The sequence below is a fragment of the Osmia bicornis genome, chromosome 12 (genome assembly GCF_907164935.1).
Source record: "Osmia bicornis bicornis chromosome 12, iOsmBic2.1, whole genome shotgun sequence".
NCBI classification, from domain to species: domain Eukaryota; kingdom Metazoa; phylum Arthropoda; class Insecta; order Hymenoptera; family Megachilidae; genus Osmia; species Osmia bicornis.
In genome coordinates, this window is record NC_060227.1 from 401,674 (window position 1) to 413,833 (window position 12,160).

Genomic DNA, 12,160 nt, shown 5'->3' on the forward strand with positions numbered 1-12,160 from the left:
ATTAGAACCTTAATTAATAAGTTTCAACTATTCCGCGCATATGAGTTACATCGTTACGTTTGGACCATACTATTTTGTGACATGTGCCAGGCATGACGTTATACATACAAGATAAAACAAGGGTGATTAAACAGACGGCCGTAGAGCACGGTCGTTTGGATCGTGGAACGGCACTTCGGGGTGGAACTTAAAAGGAAGCATTCCGTGAAAGATACAGAATTCCACGTAACAACGGATGGTCGGAGGAAAGATTAGATAGAGCATCCGCTTTTTCAACTTGCGGTATGGAAATTTCGGAAATCGCTGACGACTAACGATAATGCGTAATCAGTAGGAAATTCATTCAGAACATTTACGTTCGACCCACGCGCTATTCTTTCATGCTTTATGCGCGTAAACAGTGACTATCACTTATTCTGTCACGATCGAATCTTGCTGTTTCTTTTTTCAGAAGAAGTAGAAGTGCGAGCATATATGTATTTTTGATGGTAAAGCGATAAACGGATAGGATAGAGTGGATAGAGTGGACAGAACGGATAGCGATTGATATGATTAACGACACGAACGAGTGCTCGTGCAATTTACTGTAAAATCTACAATTATGGTGGTTATCGCGACATCGCGATGTCAAGTATCCGCGACGATCGGCTAATTGTTTCATAGCATTTCGTTTGTTCGCTGGATTCCCGTGACTCTTTCTGTTCGCGTGCTGACTGAATTAGATCACGCTCATCCAATTAATACGGATCTTATCAGAATGTAATATGCAAAGAGTGTGATTCCACAAAATTGATACTGAAATAGAAAAAGCGTAACGAAACGTTTCTCTAGTCGTTCAAAATATGAAATTGGAATCAAGGTACGCAACAATGTCCCGTAGGACGAGTTTTCTCGCGGGATTTTGGCAATTTCATCGAACGCGACGAAACATTCGATACAGTAAAGAGTCGGTAACTTTTCAAGAACTGAGGAGAAAATGTTTGCATAAACATCAAAGCGATTCGAAATTCATGGGTATCGGAAATGCTGGAAAATCGGCAACGGAGAGATACGCGAGACGAATCCATCCGCTGGTGATTATACGTGTATGTACATATGTACATAATATATCGGAAGACTGTGGTGGCGGTTTTTAAGCAATCGATCGTCTTGTTACCGTGAAATTCTTTTGGAAAATGTATGTATGTATGTATTCGAAATTTCCCGGTGGCGCTGAATAATTTCCAGCGTGTGGTGGTCGCGTATCGATTTTCTCGTCGGTGCACGGATTGCGTCGCGTGGGCGGAATACTCAAAGAGAAGAGGATATCGTCAACCCTTCCGAAGAAAACTCGTCAATAGAACGTTATATCGTGTTCTTCCTGCACATCAGTTACGCTGCTGTATTTCAAACGCGTACGGACAAAAACAAAGCGAAGAAAAAAAGGTTGGTAACAAAGGGGAAAAAGACGCGACAGACTCGGTCGGAGACGAAGCAAAGGGATGACACGTTTCTTGAGAGCGTTTCGCGTCATTTTCGTTATGTCCGTTCCTCTCAGCTGCTCTGTTTGTAGACGTGGCAATGCAATGCAGTAAAAAGAGAAGGCAAGGCCCGATTTCGGGCTCGAAAGGGAACCTTAATTCCGGCTCGTTTGCCAGCATCTTGTCGACAAGCGGGAGGAAATCAGTCAAGGTCTTTCAAAGCTCTGCCTTCATCTTCTGACTTTTATACGGCTCGACCTTTCATCCCGTGCGACTATTTATCTCGAACGCGTCGCAAATAAGCCACCGTCACGACTCACAGACACGAGACATTACTTGAAAACTGTTGCGAAGCTTTTCAATTAAAAACTTCCTATTCGAGGCACAACTCCATTAATCCTACCTACTACTCGTTAATTAAGAAAATTGGATTTCACGTGGTCGCGATATCCTCGAGAGATTTAATTGCTTCCTCTTTGAAGGAAGCCGTGGTTTAGATTTCGATTCAATTAATTGAATTCGCGTTAGTTAAATCGTTCCTACGATCTTATTCCTTTACTTCCGAGTAGGTATAGAAGCGGCAAAAGTTTTGACAAACAGGAAAGAAAAAAAAAAAGCTGCTCAGTCATCGAGAAAATTTTCATCAATATGCTTGTCTCTTCGTGACCTAAATCTCGATCTGTACCGAACGAGTTGCAGCCACGTTCTTCATCGACTCTGACGATAACTGGAAACAGACCGCTCGCTAAACTCAATAACTCGATAAACAGCGTCGATCGATGCGACGTTTTAAGGGTTTCCATCTTTTCCCGAGACTTCTTTCATCGATGGATCTCGATTGAAACGATTCCAAAGGACCGCCTTTCCAAAGCGGTTCCAAAGCGGTTCCAAAGCGGTTCCAAAGCGTTTCGCGGACGTGTATGTGAAACGAGGCCGTACCTACGTAAGTACGTTTTCATCGATACGAAAGGGAAATGCTGTCGCTGAGATTACAAGCTGCGTCTGTTCCTGTTACTCAACCTTGACGAGCTATGAAAAATTATAATCGACACTTTGAATTCCAAGCTTGAACTTAAACCGAAACGGTAAATGGACTTTTAACGTCGAGTAAAAAATCGTGAAACGCGATAGGTTAATTAACCCTTTCGTTTCGGTAAAGCTGAATAAAAAATACCAACTTCCCACGGGGAAACGAGTCAGGGATTTATCTTTTACCGCCTCGTACAATTTCTAGCTCGTGCAACTTGTTTAAATAAGCAGAGCAATCCATATTAAAAACTGTAAATCTTGAAATTCAGAGGAATGTAACTTCGTTTCAGAAGCAACAAAGACGAGCTTAGCAGTTGGGAGCTCGAGATAGAACCGAGTTCTCCTCGAAAGGAAGCTTTGAAGCTCTTGTACATTTCCTCCGATGAATATCGCGTTCTGTTTCGAAGAACATCCGACCGGTCCGTCGATCGTTGCCGAATCGGCACAAAGTTTTTCAAGATGGCAAACTGAATGATACCGTAATGGAAACTGAAAGCGGGTGTAGGAGGGCAAATTCACAGATCGTTCGCGAAGCGTTCAAGTTTGAATATCCTTTTAACCTGTTTAAGGTTCACGAACTCGTATTTGTCCCGGTGGAGCTCGTTAGTATCTTTACACGCGGCATGGTAACGACGATACGGGATTAAACGAGCTGGTAGGTTGGTTTGCGTCTGCATGTAGGTAGCGGAGCACGCTCATCGCCAGCTCCGGATGAATAAATTGCGGTTGCTTCTCCGCGAACACCGTATTTTCTGTCATCCGGCTGTTCCGCCTCTTTCCCGTCCCCATTCATTTTTATCCTCTTCGCTTTTTAACTCTAAATAGCAAATACTGTGCCGTTCTTCCATCCTCACCATAATTTCCTTCGTTATAATTCCAACTCGTACGCCTTTTCTGCTCGAAAGTAACCCTTTTACCTACTGTTTTAAAGAACCTTTGGTCAAAGATCGTTTTCCTTTACAGCAAAATACCCATTCTTTGCTCCGTTTATCTTTGATCGGAAAACTCGCCCCGAGCGAAATCGACTGTGGTTTTTCGCCGATTATCGGTCGCTTGGAAAGCGATAGTTGACAGGGAACGGCATTTTTGGAACAACGGCCAATTTTTCCTATCGGAAAGGGATCAATGATAACGCGAAGAAGCTTAACTCCTTCGGGTGGCATATGCCTACTGCATAATACTGCAAGCTAGTAATTTGGAAGTTTCAATTTGAAAAGTTAAACAAACGATCACCTTTTTAAATATTGTAAGCTTTCCGCAAACTTTTATCTCCTTTATCCAAAGATAAACGAACAACTTTGCAACTCAACATAGCTGCTATTTTCGCAAAAAACAAACGACTTAACGAGCTTCGATTTTTCAAGTATGCAAAATTGCAAATCCAGCTTTTTGCAAAGTTGTAGCAGCGTTTTACAGGCAACGCGCAAGTTTTTTTACCCATTTTCTGTCATTTTTCTTTCATTTTTCTTCCTAGACGTTTCGCACGTGTGCTACGTATCGCACGAAATGAATCATTCATGAGCTTGTATAAACAAATAAGCTGGATCGCGCAACGGCAAGCCGGGAAATCCGAAATGCAAAAATATACCAGAGCTATTTCTTTTTAAACAGCGCATCACTGTACGCTGACATGTTTACGAAACGAAGATAAACCTTTTCCCGACACACACGGCAACTAAATTGGCAACAATTTGAAATACAAATGGCAGAAAGGCGTATTGCATGCAACTTTGATGCTTGCCCGCTATTTCATTAAAATTTTCCTATAATTGCGAAAGCTTTTACCGTTTGCGTCGATAGGCGCGTCAGTTAACGATGTCCAAAGCGGTTATCAACATTTTAGCAAATGAAATTTTCCGAGTATGCGTAAAACGCTCTTCGATTGGAAAATCAATTGCTCCGTTCGGTGTAGTCAATATTCAGGGTTAGGTGACGAGCCAGTATACGGGCAAGAAACGGGAAAAGTATAGTACTATGGTAAGAAAACGATCGAGGAACTGCTAAGATGAAAGACGAAGCAGGTGAGAAGAAAGTAGGAAAACGGGAAGAAAGAGGAAAGGTGGATGCAGCGGTTGCGAAATGAGAGGATCGATAACCATCGTCATGGCGACCATAGCATCAACTAGTCTTTTACTCCGACAGACTCTCTGTTTCTCTTCCCCTATATTTTCTTTCACCTCCTGAATTTTCGATTTCTTCGAAATTTCAAACAATTTAACGGAATTTCTGTGGAGGCTGGAGAAAAATTCAGAGAAGATGCAAGCGAACGTGTTGGAATATATGAATATTGCAAGGTTCCTTCGGGTCGACAGCTGGACCGTTAGTTAAGGGAGCCCGCAAAGCGAGAGCTACGATAGACCAAGTAATTTACGGTATCTGTTGGTGAGGATGCTTTGATGCACGAAGCTCAGTGAACTCTGCAAACTTTACAAGGTGACTGATTCCGATGGAACGGTAGAGAGAAACATCCAGGTTTCCCTTTAACTTAAGCAATCGCAGCTTGCCTAGCTTAATTAAACATCGGCAAAGGCTGTAAAAATGACGGAACCAAATTCTTACTCCAGATACGAGTGAAAGATGTGGCAGAGCTATCAAAATTGAACGCTACCGTAGCTATGAATACCGTTAGTGGAACAGGCTGTTTCCATACGGCTCTACGGTTCTACGGTCAACTAATAATGAATACGAGCCAGCTAGAAGCTCGAGGAGTTGTCGAGTGTTTCTGCATCAGCAACCACCAGCAGACCAAGGTGGCAGATATCGCGATGCTCGAGTAACTGCAGCCCACGTAAACCTTGCGAAACTTTTGCAAAGAGAATTTTAACAGGTTCGACGAGTCGCACCGAAATGCTTCATTTCGGATTAGAATTGCCGCTGGTGTAATTGATGTTCTCGAGCGAGGAAAAATTTCGCGTATGCATAAAAGAGGAAGAGAAAATAAAAAAAAAGAAAAAGAAAAAGAAAAAGAAAGAAAGAAAAAAAGGTCTCGCTTGGAACGTTCCCAACGTGGTATTAGTTCGCTCGATTCGCCTACGAGGCACCAACGTACACGTACAGCGCTATATAGCGTCTTCCAAATGCGGTCGAGATCTCTTTAAATTCATGAGGAGAGAAGAATGTAGTTCAAGAACTTTCCGAAAAGAGGTTTGAAAAGGAGCGGGTTACAGGAAGACTTTCACGAAATCGAGAAGTTTTCGTTTAGCGGAGCAGGAAAAATCGTTTCCACGCTGAGTTTCGAGTTTCGAGTTTCGAGCTTGAAAATTTCATTGAATTTTCCAATAGCCTTCTCTCGTTCCATTCAAACTGCTAACCCTTTTGATTATCTGCAAATTGAATGTTTCGTTTTTCCTTTCTCTCTTTCAAAACCACGACAATTTTCGAGATAACAAACGACGAGTTTCAAGTTACACATTTGCGCAGTTTATACGTGGCGTATCGAAACAAACGTATTAATTTTCTGTTAGAACTGTGGACAACATAATTTCTAGTTTAGCGTGCGACACTGTGAACGTGAAAGCATGCGAGGCAAAGGAACGAGGTAGGACGTATTTCACCGCGCGATTCGTGCATTCGTTTGCGAATTTATCGGAACGAACGGAATAAGTTAGACGGGTGTTAGAAGGCATTCCATTCGATAGCTCCCGAGACAAACTTCGCTGCAAATACACACGGAGAGGAACACAATACACCTAGGTATGTACACGAAGAATTCGTCGGCAATGAAAATAAAAATAAAATGTATAGACACCCGTGAAAGTATTCGAACGGGTTCACCTGTAATCGTTTCATACTTTCGATGAATGAATCGTCCAATTTGGAATTGACAAATTTTCGAGCCTACGAATCAAGGTAATTGGAATCGCAGACTCAGCGCTCGGAATATGCGATTCAGCAACTACACGTACATATATGTTGTGCATTCACCGTTTCGATCAGTGGACGTGTAAACACGCTTACACTACTAAAAGGATTAAATTACTTTTCAATGACAACGAACTCTGCATCGTTGCGACTGTACGAAAGACACAAAAGTTGCTGCGCGAAGGATGATTCGTACGAAGATAAAGGATAAGCCAGTTAGCAAGAGAGAAACTCGGAAGAGAGACATTTCGCAATTTCACGCTTTGCAGAGGACAGACACGGGGGGACTCGCGATGTAGAGCAGCATCGAACACCATAAATTTCTTGGAATTGCAGCCAGTTCGAGGGACATATTTCCTTGAATATCTGCCATTTTTGCAACACGCGTCAACGTGGTACGTATTCGAAATGATACTCGTTCGAACGAAACGAAGGCACGTTGCACCGGAGAAAAACGATCGCCAATCGTTCCGCTTCGAATCCACGGCTCTGTTGGACAATCAGCTTGACTGCTTTATGAATCGCGAAGCGAAACCCCGCTTCTGGGTCCTTTTAATTTGCAAAAAAAGATATCGAATAGTACAAAGAGATTCCCGCTTTCAACATTAGCGAATGAAAAATGAAATTAAACGTTGCCTAAGTGGATAAACCCGAGATAATAATTAATTCCATGAGGACGCGCAACGTGGCTCATTTAAAAAAAATTATCATCCTTTCAGTCGCATGCGATGTAATTAACGTTGAATAAATTGCAACGATCGAATAGCAACGAGTTATCGTATGAAGCTTTTCATACTTCTGTAAATAGATGTTGCAGAAATGAACTTGCATGTACTCGATTATTCGTCGAATGATCTCCACGAATTTGCCAAACGTAATTAGCCGACTTCAATTTCGAAAAAAAGAAAAAAAAATCGGACACTTTTATCTACGTTCCAATAGAAGAGAAGAAAATTAAGAGAAAATGGGATGATAAAAAGAGACGAGGAGACCTTATTTTTCTCGGGTGTAATTTTTCTTTCCATTCTAGCTTCCTTTTTTTGCTCGGTGAAATAGAGAGCCAAGGATAAAAGAACCGAGTCCTTTCTTTTTCTTCTCCTTCCAGAAAACATGGCTTGCGATAGTGAAACGAGTCGAACGGTTAAAAAACTGGTGACTGTTGCAAACTTCTCCAGGGTGTTGTCTGCACGATGTGAAAGGAGAATAGAATACCTTAACAAAGCAACAAATTCTCTGCTAACGTTATTGAAAAAGTTGATTTTGCTCGTTAACCGCATAGTTGTAGTTCGTTAATTTCAGTGCAACATTTTCACTGGATGTCCATTAATAGGAAGAAAAGTTGCTTTTTTTCTATGGTATTCGGATAAGAGACACCTCTATGGAAAAGAGTAGGTATCCAGTGGAGAGAGGGAACGCTCGAGGGGCTTACTCGTTTTGTAAACTTTTGCCGAAGGGCAGGAAAGCTAAAGAGGACACAGTACGCCATAGAAGGGGTCGTTTCCAGAGACTAGCAGTGGAAACGAGGAGAAGGGGGCTTGAAGAGGCTCGAATTAAAATGCACGACGTTCTCTCCCCCTTCTCGGATAAGTTAGCTTCAGCCATCCAGCTAGACCCGCTGCCAACCGCAACCCTTTCTTCGAGCTGCTGCCTTTTCCTGCGAACTCCGACGCACGAATCTCGGATCGTTCGAGCTCGAAAAGCTACAGGCTTGAAAAGGGAAGCTCGCTGAAAAGACCTTGTGTCCCATCCCGTTCCCTTTCATTCTTTCCAGTAATTTGCATTCCTCCCGCCTTCCCTTTTCATCCCACGAGTTCGCGTTCGCGTTCGCGTTCGCGTTAAATAGGTATCGATATATGCATCGTAGGTAGATGAAAATCGAGGTGACGCAGGCTGTTCTAGGAGAAGCCAAAATACCTTACCGAACCTTATGATCTCATCTAAAGGTGCTATTAATAAATTTTCCGTGGTTAGGTAACCTGCGTGGAAGCTGCTCCTCTATCTTGCACTTATGATTCAAATATAGAAACTACATACTGATGAAATCAGAATTATGCGCGTATAGATATCTACAATGTGTACGTAACGCGTTTGAAGTTTACAATATTCGTTTCGTATGAACCCATATATGTACATACAAGTTTACACCCACCAAAGGATTAATGACCTAAAAAAAAGTGATAAAACGGAGCAGATAGCAGTGAATAATATCTCGTTACAATGATAAAACACGGTTCCATCGAATCTACTCAGGAACGCGTACTAAAATGTTGGAAATCTTATCGGGAACGCCTCTGATTTTTGCTATTTGGCATTACGTTACGATTAAAATTCTGTAGATACTTTCTTAAATACGACACGGTCTGCGTAACGCGATAAGATATGTATATTTTCATTCTCCGGTGGATGCTGATTTATCGGACAGATTTTTATGAAAGCGTATCGCGAGAAGCTTTACTCTAGACTCTAGCCGTAAGCAACGAGTTTCGCGTTAAAATTCGTGTGGAAAGAGAGCGAGAAAGTGGATGTTGTAAGACTGGTTCTTAACGCGTCCGATTCGGATTTTCGGTATATGGGCCGAGAAAAAGTCATTTTTCTAGCGATTTCGTGGCTACTTTCGTAGTCGATTATCAATTTTACTCAACGAATTTCCGTTGCGAAGTGATGCAACGTCGCGCTAAAAGTTTCGATTAGTTCTTGCAACGTCGATTGCACACGGCATACGGGTTTTTATCAAATTGCTTGGACAAGCGTAGCCAAACGGAAATAATGAAACCGCAGCAACAATCGACAACGATCGTAAGGCAACGCTATTCTTATCGATAGAGTTAAGCAAGAAGAGAAATAAAAAACAATATCGCTTGTTGATCGATCGTGGTCCAAGAACAACTTTCACGTCGTTTTCAAGTCATTGAAAGACTTGATCAAATCATTGTCTTTCCCTCCGTTTATAAAGTAATGATTGACACAGGAATGTATGCACGCGGCTTTTGCAGCGAAAGGGTTAACAGGTTTAACCCTTCGGGAAGGTCTGTGACAAGAGGATGAAGATGAATTACACGTTCAACGTTGGAAGGATAGTTTGTTTATGCGTTAAGCCACTGTTCAAGTTGAGGAAGGAGGCTCTTCTTCTTTGGTTGTCGGGCACGATGCCAAATACCGATACGCGTGAACGCATCCGGTGTTTCTCGCATCGCATCGGCCTGTCAAACGCGACTATGCTTCAATGATTATACGTAATCTGCTGCTTCTGCATTCTCATAATGCCTCTTATGCTGCTAGGCAAAAGATAACGGTTGAACCACCTTCAAAGAAAGCAATTTCTTTCGCAATTTATCACGCTGTTCGAAGGTTACAGTTATTTTCCTAACAACGAATAGAACGTTGGTTAACGATCAACATTGTTACCTGTCATGGGAACCGTTCGGTTCAACTTGTTCGAATATCATTAAGAATATCATTAGGATTACAACGGTGATTCGAAATGGGAAATTGATGCGTTGGATTGAAAAGTTCTGACAATTAGTTTCGTCAACGACGAATGCAAATGACGACGGAATGCAATGTCCCTCGACAATGACCCATCGATGGATTTGATTCGGTGGCCACAAACGAGCAGGGAAAAAGCGGATGACACGATCGGGATCGCGTGACCGTCAAACTCGCGACATAAATTATTTATGAATTACCTAGTTTGTGTGCGGTGTCTGTAACGATCCACCATAGGTGTGCTTGTACGAAGAAACAAGACAGAAAAATGTTGATTCGAGCAATAACGCAAAGACACGCTAAGGGTGGATCGTGCGAACTCCGGAACTCTTTTCTTCTTTCGTAGTCTTGAAGCGTAACGAGAGGCAACGATCGTGCAAGAAAATTCGAGTTACGTCAGAACACTGTGACATTATCGTAAATTACGCGTATCCTCGATCTTATGGTAAAGTACTCGCTTGAAAACTGCGTCTGTAACGTTTAAGTATCATCCGTTTGCTTTGCGACGAAAAAAAAATAATTTTCACGTTAATTGTTCATTGTGTAACACGCACAATGTGATACGTTTTCGATGAATGAGACCACAATTACGATGTGTTTTCGTTTTTACTTCGTGCTCTTTATCACGAGTCAGCAATTCCAAAGCGATATTGTTTCAGATTTTTTACACGACCAGAAAACTCGAAAATACATGTATACGCAGAAGCAACGAAAAAAATCGAGAAATAGTCGGCCAACTCGAAAGGATTACGAGGCTAGAAAATAAAACAACGTAGCTGCACTAGCTGTTATTTCTTCCTTTAATAGAGAATTTTCTCGTAAAGTCCTTTCACGTGGAAAACCGTGACCAGCATACCAAAATGGTATAAAAGGGAAACGAACAGAAAAAGTGTTGTCTCGTTAGATCGAAATTGCAAAGACACGCAACTTACATCTTTATCGAAGGAAATTTTCTAATTTCTAATTGACGACCGTGTAAAAAGCGTCATCGATTTCTCGACTGTTTGTACATTAACGGCAATCAACTGAATAGTCGAGATCAATTATTGTTGACTCAACAAACAGAGGAAAAAAAAAAAAAAAAAATGTTAACGGTCGATGGTGGACCTTGAATATTAATTGCTACGATACTGGATGCGTTGGTATGTTATCGTAATCGACATTTTTCAAATTACAACCGACTAAAAAAAATCGGAATGAGGTTGCAAGTAAAACTCATTAGTATTTTCTAGCTGCGCGTTTAACTTCCAATAAATTTCATTAATATAATGCTTCGGGTAATCCACACTATAGGAAATAAACTGCTTCGTAAAAGGTAAAGGACGCGTTCAATGTATAGGTAGAAAATATAGTAGGAAAAGCGATTTCATGGTAGCTCGAATTTTGGAACAAGTCCAAGTGGACAATCGATCGACCTTTAAAACATTCGACTATATGTCTATCCTGACCTTACTGGACAATAAAACGAACAAGATATCGTAGAAATATCGGCGGTAGCAGTTTCCATACAAATCTGTCTTTGACTAGCAAAAATAAGCTCGCGTGCGTTTACACGAAAGAAAGGCAAACGATTCGAGTTGGAAAATATTTAGAAAATCTTGTGAATGAAATTGAGACGGTTCTGTCCTCGAGGCGCGTTCTACTTTTTTTTGAATATCAAGCAGAAGGCTTGATTCTGAAAGAATAAAAAAGGATAAATTGTAAAGTGGTCGGAGATATGGAAATGGAAACTTGTTCTCGAACAAATCCGCGGCGCGTCCACGAATAGAAAGAGGTGAGAAACGTGTCGAAAGTAAATGGAAACGTATTGTATCGTGACCTCTAGATCGCCGTAGACGCGAAATGGTTACACGGTAGAGGGGTTAATAAGAGTAACCTCGAGATTAATTAGCTTAGGACATAAATGGATCTATTCGATCGTCAGTCAAACCACGGCACTGTCTGTTCTGTTCGCGTGCTTGCAGCTTACCTGAAATGTAGCCAGAAATTAAGAATTGAATTATAAAGAACGAGTAACGATCCGCGAAGATGTCGTGAAATATCACCGATGAAATTACATCGAACCGTTCCTATCCAACTTCGCCTTTACCACGATTGCTCTATTTATACGATCTAACATTTAAGCTCCACGTTAAAAACTCGTTAGTCCGTTTAATTTTTCATTCGAACGCAACGTTTCCAAGCGAAGCGAGCTGAATTTCATTAAAATTTCACGGAGAAAAGGGAACGTTACACTTGTAAATTTCGGTATTCCGCTTTCAACCAACGAATTGTTTTTTAAACGCGCACTGGAAATATTTAAACAGATTATCCGTTGCTAAATA

The 12,160-nt window shown here is 41.5% G+C and overlaps 1 protein-coding gene across 4 annotated transcripts in view; it reads right to left on the reverse strand.

Annotated features, from left to right (window-relative positions):
* LOC114877587 (beta-1,4-N-acetylgalactosaminyltransferase bre-4-like) overlaps nucleotides 1–12,160 on the reverse strand; it is a 30,128-nt gene that overhangs the window by 5,976 nt on the left and 11,992 nt on the right. The window lies entirely within an intron of this gene.